The sequence below is a fragment of the Anoplophora glabripennis genome, unplaced genomic scaffold (genome assembly GCF_000390285.2).
Source record: "Anoplophora glabripennis isolate ALB-LARVAE unplaced genomic scaffold, Agla_2.0 scaffold746, whole genome shotgun sequence".
NCBI classification, from domain to species: domain Eukaryota; kingdom Metazoa; phylum Arthropoda; class Insecta; order Coleoptera; family Cerambycidae; genus Anoplophora; species Anoplophora glabripennis.
Window position 1 is genome coordinate 177,526 of NW_019416820.1, and position 10,958 is coordinate 188,483.

Below are 10,958 nucleotides of genomic sequence, written 5' to 3' on the forward strand. Positions count from 1 at the left end.
TAAATTAATTGAAGTGTCTGTAATGCAAGGTAAATAAAAAAAAGGTTTGTTTTATCAAAGTTATCAAGTAGATATTTTTCTTAGAAACACTATACTTGGAATTAAAATCAGTTATCGAAGTTTTTGGTTTGTTTTTTGTATAATATCTTTGCCTCTGATCAATTTTGACATAATAGCACCGGTGGTTTCAGATTATTGTTTCAGAAAAACAATACTCAATACAAGAATCAGTAGCATCTTTCATAACTATAAATTTGAAGTTTCCAAACTTGTGAACTAATTCGAAGGCCAAGCGACATGCTACATGGTTCTTGAATTATACTCAACCCAAGACAACAAAAGGACAAGTTTGTATGCGGATCACTTTACTGCACTTCTGAATTATTCATTTCAAAAGTTATGTCGCAGAGCCGTAGCGGCCCATTGGGAAATAAATAAGAGCTAACATCATCAAGGATGACTGCTTGTAATTTATTTAAAACAATAGTTTGTAGTTTAAGTGGGTTAAAAAAAAACAACGTTTTGATAAGTAACAAAGTAGAAAGAGTATTAACTATATCAAAGTATTACCTACACGATAAATTTAAAAACCAACCCTGTATTCATGTAACATGGGCATTCGTTATGTAGTCTGCTATATTCTGTTGACGTCCCAGCGTCGATCAAACGAAACACAATGAATTATTAATAATACGGGAGCAAAAAAACCTTATCTCGAAAAGGTCGTCAGTCTACCCTCTCCGATCGATTTCTATTATCTACTTATTAAATATAATTTAGTATATTATTTCGATCGATTGGAACTTGGACTAAAAAAAGGAATCAATAGAGTATTGTTCGCCTACAAACAGGAGAAAGTGAAAAGTGAAATAAATAGGGACATCTTAAAGGTATGGATCAGGAAAAGGGCCACGCCCCTTTCAAATTTCAACTAATCAGTGGGTGTAATTCCTAAAAGGTATTTGTTAAAAAATATCAAAAAAGATGATATTACTTTCATATAAAAAATTATACTCTTTTTATGTAAATATTAAATTAGAGAAGATGGAGAATTAATAAAATTCTAGTTAATAATTTTTCATTTGCGGCATACAACTAACAAGTTATCAGTCGGAACGCCACCTATGGTAAGGTGTTTAAAGTTTTTATGACGTAGACTTAATGCGTAATATATTCAGAATTTGAAAATTATTTTTCACGAGATAAATACAATGTTTAACAATTCATACCAATATTAACAAGCATGTACCTACTGTTTTTCACACAAATAAATTAATTTCTTGCAGACAATCTGTTATCTTGTTTACTTTCTGATAAATAAAAAAAGCAAAGCTATGCAACAGTAATAAACGTTGTTGTAAACAAAAAATTAATGCATTACGTAAATCAAACTTCGTTGACCCATCGCGGAATATAATTATATTAAACAACTGAAAGTACGTACCCCTTTTCATGTCAAGTATAAAAAATCAACCGTTTAATTTTGACTTTCACAAACAATCACATAATTATAAACATTTCCGAGATCCACTTCTATTTTAATAACAAACATTTCCACGACCTTCCTTTTATACATTATGTTAACAATAAGGTCCAAATGTTATCGCAAGAACAACATACGTCAATGTCTCCTATTCATACGCTTGCATTGACTGGCGACTGACGATGAAGACATGACGAGTTTTTCGAAACGACAATAAAAAAAGAACAAAATATCATGCCACTCACCTAGGTCCGTGTGGGGATCCATTGATGAATTTGGGATGAGAACATCTAGTGAGTGTTCTTCGCCGAGATGTTACAAGGGCGACTTGATTTCGCGCACTGAATCCGATCGATGCCGGCGCCGTGGCGAGGCGTCCAAGATGGCCGTGGACGACATCCGCAAATGAACAATCGGGAGCGCTGGGGCCGGCGATTCTCTCTTGTTTGCTATTCTTCAGGGCGACGTTGATGGACTTTTAACAAAATAAGTAACCTGTTTGCAACATTAGTAGGTACATTTCAAAAATTGACGTTTTATTGTATATGTAAATATGGAGCAGTAATGTATAAAATTTCTGATAGGTATACATGTGTGGCAACTCATTAAAATGGTATTTTGTTTTAAAAATATTTACGCGCAAAATTTCTAGAGCCGTCCCTGCTTTATGAATTTCCAAGATTGGATCCTCACTTTCACTAATAATGAAAATATACAAGATGATTCAGAATTTATCCGAAAAAATTTTTTTAATGTAGGTACTTACAAATACAATTGTGTAAAAAAAAATCAAAAGGGTAGTTCGAAAATTATTTCAAAATACACTTCTGCACTGGAAACTAGTCCACTGTAAATCCTGACAAAGCATGCAGTCGGCAACCGGCACGGCGCATATTGCAAAAAAATTCTACGCACTCGGCTATTTGAGGTTAAATTTAATGAATTTGGGTTCAGGTTTAAAGTTGAAAAGTATTGTGAAGCTACATGATTATTTTGTTTAATCAACCTCAGATACGAAATTTTTTATTTTTTTTTTTTTATATTTAAATACCGAATTATTATTTTTGGTGTCGAGGCTGATGGATTCTCACTCAATTTAAAAAAATTTATATAGATATATCAAATTATCGCACCAGGATCATAAAATAAAGTATATTTGAAGAAGAACAAAAAAGAAATTACCACTGTACGGTTAGAATAGCCGAGTGCGTAGAATTTTATCCCATATTTCCTACTGTGTGGTGGTAAAGTGTAATAAAAATAAATAAACGGACAAAAAATTGAAAGAATTTTTTTCGTAAAGAAATAAAATTTACACCTATTTTATATCAGCAAATTTAACTGTTTTTGCCGCTATTATTTTAATGAAATTATAATTTGTAGTTTTAATTAATAAAATAATTTAAAACTGTTCAAAATTTTGTCCACCGACGTGTAAACGTCCCGTCGTACCCAGTTTCTACGAACTAACACAAATGTTGGCTTGCTTCACCATAAATTAAAACGATATCCATCAACTCCGAGTTGTTATACATGCAAGCCAAGCCATTTTTGACACTTGAAAAACTAATGTAAACACTATCGCAAAAACTTTAACACTAAAATCGGATTTCGATATTCGGAATCGTCTGGGACAGATGGAGAGAGAGCGAATTGCATATAGCGCACAATGCTAGAAACTACAGTACTCCAGCGATATTTAAATACAACTTCAATAACTTTTTTCTCGGAAACTACAAGGATTTAAACATTTTCTACAATATTGATTCCATTTTTCACGACGCATTACCAAATTTTTTTGGATAAATTTGAATCAACCAGTATATATTTATTTTCTTACATTACATTTTATTTTTCTATTGGTGTTGATGGCAATTTAAATAATGTAAGTGGGGGAGGGTCAATTTTGGGGTAATAATACGTGTTCCCCAGAATAATAATCCCAAATCGAATTATAATTCGAAAAAGAAAGGTATTTTATAAATGAATTAATTTAATTTTAAAATATTTGATAGTCCGCCATAATCTAATCAAATAAATCAGAGCAAAATGATAAAATTTTTATGTAAAATACCAAGTAGAAAAATAATAAAGTTTTTAGAAGTTAAAGATCAAAAAGTACACAGAATATTAGATTTCAAGCTCGGTTTCGGATGAATTGTAGAGAATTAATTTTAATTAACAACTTTTAAAATATTAATTTGCCATTTAAGGAACTATTGTCTACGCCATTAGTCTACTGGGCAAATCTCAAATTCGGTTGTATGTGCACGCTCATGTTACCTGTGTTACCTTTTTACAAATAACTTACCTTTTCAGAAATGATCTAAATCGTATACTTTTCAGTAAGTCTAATTTACTACTATCCCTCCAATGGACAGTAGTAAATTGGACAAGTCAAAACAAATTCTTGATAACATGATTCTCACAGGAAACCCGGGACTTGAGGCAAAGGATTTTAAGAAAAAATCACTCCTCAAATATAATCATTTTATTCTACTCTTTTATACAAGGTATAAAAATTACAATCTCCAAAAGAATCAAATCAAAAGAAAGAGACCAGCTGTTGGCAAGTATACATTACGGATATATCAACAAAGAATGGATGGGTTCCAACATATTATTAGCACAATTATTACTACAGTAATCAACAATTAACAACTCTCAATTCAGTTACTAATGATAAAATCAATTAACCCCAGACAGAACTGATTTAACGGACCTGTCTGAAATAATTATTTGTTCATTTTCAACAGTGATGCACCATTAGTACGCTTAAAGAATCATTATATACAAGGTGGTTCAAAATTAAAGGCAGTGTATGTAAAAATAAGATGAAAAGTTCATATTAACATGGGTCAGCAAATCCCATCTTTTCCAAAAAAAAAAAAAAAAATAGAACATAAACAAAAACTTTAATATGAGAGCCAAAACAAGAAAAAGTGTATATTTGAAAATTAAAGTAACATTATCTAATAGACTTATAATGTAGGTAATTTAGTTTTAAAGATACAAAGTGTTGCTTCGTTTAATTTTTTGTCACATTACTTTCAGTGAATTTAGAAAAATCAAATTTCCTACTATGAAACGGTGATATATGAAAGTCTCGAGAGACAATTTTTGTTAATAACAAAAGTATGAAGGTGTGTCCAATAAACTTTGAATTTGTACAGGGAGATTCAATTTTTTCATTAAACAACTGATCACACAGACTCATGGAGAAAAAATTCAATGTGTGGTACATTAGATTACCATATCATGAGCTCGCTGAATGGAATCTGGTATCTTTCATAATTTGGGTTAAAAAATTGTACTACCGTAAAAAAAACAAGAGTTGACATTCATATAACCTTGAATATGAGCTAACGGACACATATATTTGACATTTCACTTTTTTATCTTCAAAGCAAAGTATTTGTATTTCTTAGAACTGAACTTTTCATCTTATTTTTATGAAAGGAGTACACCCTTGAAAGGAAGTCACTTAATTTTGAAACGTCCTGTATAACAAAAATTTTATATATAGTTAAAAAATAAATATAATTTGAAATCATAACATTTGTTAATATTCAAGGGTTCCCACAATAATATCACCATAAATGTACAGGGTGGTCCAATTTTTGCAATTTTGGGAGATCCCCACAACTTATTTTTTTCAATTTTTGAAATTTGCAAATGATTTGCCGCACGTACATACATAATTTTTTTGGGTATAATATTAAAGATAATCTTTGTTATTCATATGTTTTGTGCATCACATTTTTTTTTTCATACATACCTTTGGTATACTAAATTGTGCCAAAAATTACAAAATAAGAACATATTTCGTAAACATTTCGTAATTTTTACGCAGGTTTCAAAAATTGAAAAAATATACAGGGTGTTTTGGGAAAAGATACCACAAATTTAAGGACTGGTAGGACATGCAAACATAAGAATTTTTCCCACAGACCATGGGCAAAGAAATCAAATTTAAGCCTTAGCTTTCCAAAAAAGCAGCATGTATTGATATTTTTGATACAGGTGAATTTTCAATGGTATTAAATGTGTTAGTGTTGTGTATTTTTGCCTATCTGTTAGAAATCGCTAGCTACGACCATATCCAGTAACATTCTATGCCATAACTTTTTTGAGATTAGGTTTTTTCATTTTACATAAAAACGATAATATTGTAATCGCTTGAAATGCACCGTTTTTGGGGGAGAGACAACTGACTGTCCTAAAGGCAATCAGCTTCTATTCCCTAATATACAGGATGTCCGGAAACGAATAGGCCACAGGAATAGCTTGCTTGGATGGATATAAACCGATTTAGATCAAATTAGTAATTAAAAAAAAAAATTATTAAATTTAAATTAACATTAATTTAACCAATTATTTCCAAAACATTTGTTTGGAAGCAACTTTGTACTTAAGATAACTTGATCTAAATAAGTTTATTTTCATCGATGGAGGCCACTCTTAAATGATGGTTATTAATTTCTGAACACTCTGTACAATATGGAGAAGTTGGTTAAGTGTGGGACTCGATTGCTTTTTTCCTTAAAAAAGGTGTGATTTTGACAAAAGTATATCATTCATGTGAAATAGAATTTTACAAGACATTCATTATAAAAAACCTAACCTCAAAAAAAAAGTTGTTAGAAACGCCACTGAGTAAGATCTACCTAGCGCCCTCTCGAAGACGGGCAGGAACTACTAATGCTGACAAATTTCAATACTAATTTGATTTTAAAAAATCGTATTTTATACTCGTATCTCGAAAACATAAGACAATAAGTTCTTTGCCCATAGACGTTAAAGAAACATACATTCCATGCAAAAAAAAAATAATAAAAAAAAAACACCTTTACAAAAATAAAAAATCCGAAAATTATATAAACACCAAAATAGAAAGCCGCCCTGTATATTGAGATGCAGTTTTGAAAACTAAATTGCTTTTTATATCCTTGACATATACAAAATAACTGAAATTGGCCCACTCTGTACAAAAAGGTGTGAAGAAAGAAAAATCAGGGACTGTACAAGAAACGATGAAAAACATAAGGATGGAAGATGTCGACGAAAAAACTCGAAAGAATTTCGAAAAGAAAAACACCAGTTACCAAATCAACAAAATAAAATTTATATCTCTCACAGCTTAGGAACGATCGAATCGGCAAAATCGATGCTACCAAAACTTAAAACTAGCTAAAGAAGTTAACGCTTTGATCAGATTGTAATCTATATAATTGACAGATTTCTCAGAACCAAAACAACTAAACGTACGACTAGCTGAAAGAATGTCATAATCACAGAATACGTTGTACTTAATAAAACTTAGCACTTATATTTGTTAAATGTAAAAATACATATTATCGCAAAGTCACACTGAAGAGGATACCAAAAGATTTTATTTCTTTTTTTTCTAAAGTGAAATAAAACATTAACTGCCGCAAAATTTGATACAGATAACGTTTTTTTTTTTAACTAGGAACTTTCGGCGTCACAAAATAATTTATAATTACTAAAAAATCCTTTCGGAACCCCCTACATGCGGTGTTCTTACATTCCGCATGTAAGTAAAGCCTTAGATATAAATTAATAACTGAAATAGAATTTAATTCGATGGAATCAAACTAAATGCATAAGTTAAATCACTAATTTGAAATTTCTCACTTTGCACAAAAATAAATGCACAACTAAAAATTGACCCCAATTTGAAAATTGATGTTTTCACAAACTGTTAATCTGATTTTGATGATCTCTTTTTAATTATAGGTTAATCTATTAGTAACAACACAAACATAGAAATTTTTATTGAAATTTCAGTTTTCAACATATACAGTGTGTGCCATTTAACACTCCCGCTGCCAATATCTCCGAAATGAAGAAATTTATTTTAGTTCTGGAAATTGGAGTTGTTAGGTCCCTCGAATAGCTTCAAATTGTAGTTAGAACTGTTCAAATCTTTCTGTATAGATGACGTGTCGATACTAAAAATTGTTTTGTTCCCTGGAACATGGAAATGCAGTTTATCTGAAAGATCGTTAAATTTTGAGTAATTTTTGTAATATATAGTTTTTCCTTATCTTTATCTGTTATTGAAATATGTCGACTTCAATATGCAATGAATGATATAACAGGAAAATCTATTATTTTATTTCAATCACCCTGAGATAAAATATTCTTTTAAAATATTGTTATAATGACCTTATTCACACCACATACTAACTAACAAACAATAAATTATAAAAAAAACAAATGATTAACTACAGAAAAAAAATTATGCAATGGTAAATATATAAATATAAAATATAAAAATAAGTATACTTAAATTGAAAGACGCAAACTGATAAAACTGTAATTATTGGAAAACTAATATGTGTCATCTGTCATTGTTTTAAAGAAATGACATGAGCCGCCTATGACTGCATTTTTTAATAACAGTTGATAAAATACGGTTCGTCTGCTTTTTATAAGATTTACTATTGTACAATTTTTTTTCTGTGGTTGATCATTCTTTTTTATATAATTTATTGTTTCTTAGGTAGTATGTGGTGTGAATAAAGCCATTATATCAATATTTTGAAAGACTATTTTGTCTCAATGTGATTTAAATAAAATAATAGACTTTCCTAGTATATCATACATTGCATATTGAAGTCGACGTATCTTGAAAACAAGTAAATATAGGAAAAAACTTATACTACAAAAATTACTCAAAATTTAACGATCTTTCAGATAGACTGCATTTCCATGTTCCAAGGAACAAAAAAATATTTTAGTATCGCCACGCCATCTGGAAGATTTGAACTAACAATTCTAACTACAAATTGAAACTAAAACAAATTTCTTCGTTTCAGAGATATTGGCAGCGCGAGTGTTAAATGGCACACCCTGTATATGTTGAAAACTGAAATTTCAATAAAAATTTCTATTTTTGTGTTGTTACAAATAGATTGGCCTTTTCTGAAAAAGTTAAATAAAAAGCATACGCTTATTGCAAAAATTAAAAAAATAGAGAATAATTCTTTTTTTTTATCATTTCTAAAATAAAATAGTGTACTTCAATTTAACTGTGTATCTCAATTAATATGAATAAAATGATGAATTAAAAAAACAATATGTTCATAAAAAACGCAGAAATGTTTATAGAAATACAAATTTTCAGCATATCACACCATGTAAGGAGTATCAGTAAATTAGCGAATATACAGGGTGTTTATTAAGTACTTGTACATATCTTAAAGGGCGAATCTTTGACTAATTTTAAGATAAAAAGTTCATATGAACATGGATCCGCAACGGCTTGGTTCTTGAGATACAGGGCGTCCAAAAAAAAATTTTGTTTGGATTATATTTTTGTTCAACAACATTTATTTGACAAAATTTGGGGAACTGGGAGTATTGATGAAGAGAAACTCATACATTTACTTAGTTTTTAGTTTAATGTCAGAGGGCGCCACATACAGTGTTGTACCTGGATTTAAATAGCTATAACTTTATTGTGTCGCACTGTATGTCATTTTTGATTAAACGTACCTATTCTCTATTAAATTCTACACACAAACTGTATTCATAGTATTTGTCGCTGAAAGCAGCCGTTTTGTAAAAAAACAGGTTTAAATTTAAACCTACGTTGGCATTTTTTAAGTTGACTTATTAAGAGTTTTTGAAAAATAAGTGAAAAATAGTCATGTGCTATGTTACACTATCACTTTACAAATTACTATCACCAAATCAGTGAAAATTTGAAAAAAAAAATCGCAAAAAGTGTGTTGCATCTTTACAAAATTCCAGCGTACGTAAAATTGAATGGAGAATAGGTATGTTCAGTCAAAAATGACGTAAAGTGTGACACAAAAAGTTTTAGCTACTTAAATACAAGACTAAGTAAATATTTCAGTTTCTCATCATCAATACTTCCAATTTCCCGAATTTCGTCAACTTGCCATGTTACTGAACAAAAATATAATCAAAATACCAAACAAAAATTTTTTTGGACACCCTGTATCTCAAGAACCAAGCCGTTGCGGATCCATATTCGAATGAACTTTTTATCTTAAAAATAGTCAAAGATTCACCCTTGAAAGTTTGTACAAGTACTTAATGAACACCCTGTGTATCAGAATGCAATCTCACATTTTCTAAAATGTTTGTTTTTTGAATTACGAGTCATTATTTTTGTTATTAACTGTGTGCAACATTTGGTTAAATGGAAGGCCTTAGTTTAATGCAAAAATAAAAAAAAAATAGGACATGACAAAAATAATAAAATCTGCGAGAATATTTCTTTTTTTTTCGTTGGTTTCATTCTTTTTCTTTTTGTTTCTTTGTTCCTACTGATTTTCTTACTTTCGTCTGCTTGTAAGTTCTTAAATCCTTAAAATAAATCTGAGACTTTAATTTTACTCAATGAATGAAGAAGACAATGACAGCAATTAAAAAACAAATTGTTCAGAAAAAGCAGGGATGCATTTTGATTTAAATTCACCACTTTAACTGACGCATCCTACGTGTTTCAAATTAAAAAAAAAAAACATAGCAGTCTCCCTACACCCTGCAGATGTTTAGAACTGAAATTCCTAAAAAAAAATTTTTTTTTTGAGAAGTTACTTATGTAATAATTATAAAAAAGGTTACCAAAATTAGATTAGGTATTCATGAGAAAATTAACTTCGAAACTGAGGCACAATTTTTACGGCGTGTTTTAAATTACCGATAAATATTGAGCCCTAACTATCCTAAAGTCAAAAAGGTAAATTCAAACGAGAACGTGATCACGTCACGTTATTGCTAACTTGTTCATTAAAACCCAACAAAAACATTTGGTGCTTTAAAAACAAGTGAACAAATCCAAACGTTGTCATTCGGAAATTAACCGTTTCACAATGAAACTGAGCAAATCCGACGCAAAAACAATCAACAATGAAAATCACCGCACGTAGTCGTAATTTTTAACAGAAAAGCGTCTCCTGGACAATCAACGTACCGCTACGCTCAACAAGTGATCCACGACTTTAAGTCAGAATATAAAATAATAATTTTTTTTTGTTACGTATCTCTTGCAAGGGTTGTCACTATAACGATTATTTAGAGAGTGGTCTAAAAAGATGTACGTTACCTCAAAAAAAATTGAAGTTATACAAGATCTAAGTCTAATGGGATCGAGTTAAAATATTTAAAATCGCTTCAAATTTTTTATGAAAAAAATTTTTTTTGGAGCACTGTGTTTAGTCCATGAATCTCGGTGTCGATGACTTCCGACATCGACCTTGTTTAGGTAAACTACATATCAATCCATGTGATATGGCAACCCAGTGCTAGACCCGAATCTGTCACAGTATATATTACTATATTTATTTTAGTTTTCCTTGTGCGGTAGCAATCTCACAATTTTTTGCTTGAAAAATTAGTTTTTACTGGAATCGAACTGAAATTTAATCAAATTTAATTTTGTGGTAAAATTTAAAATGGTATTTAGTGACATATC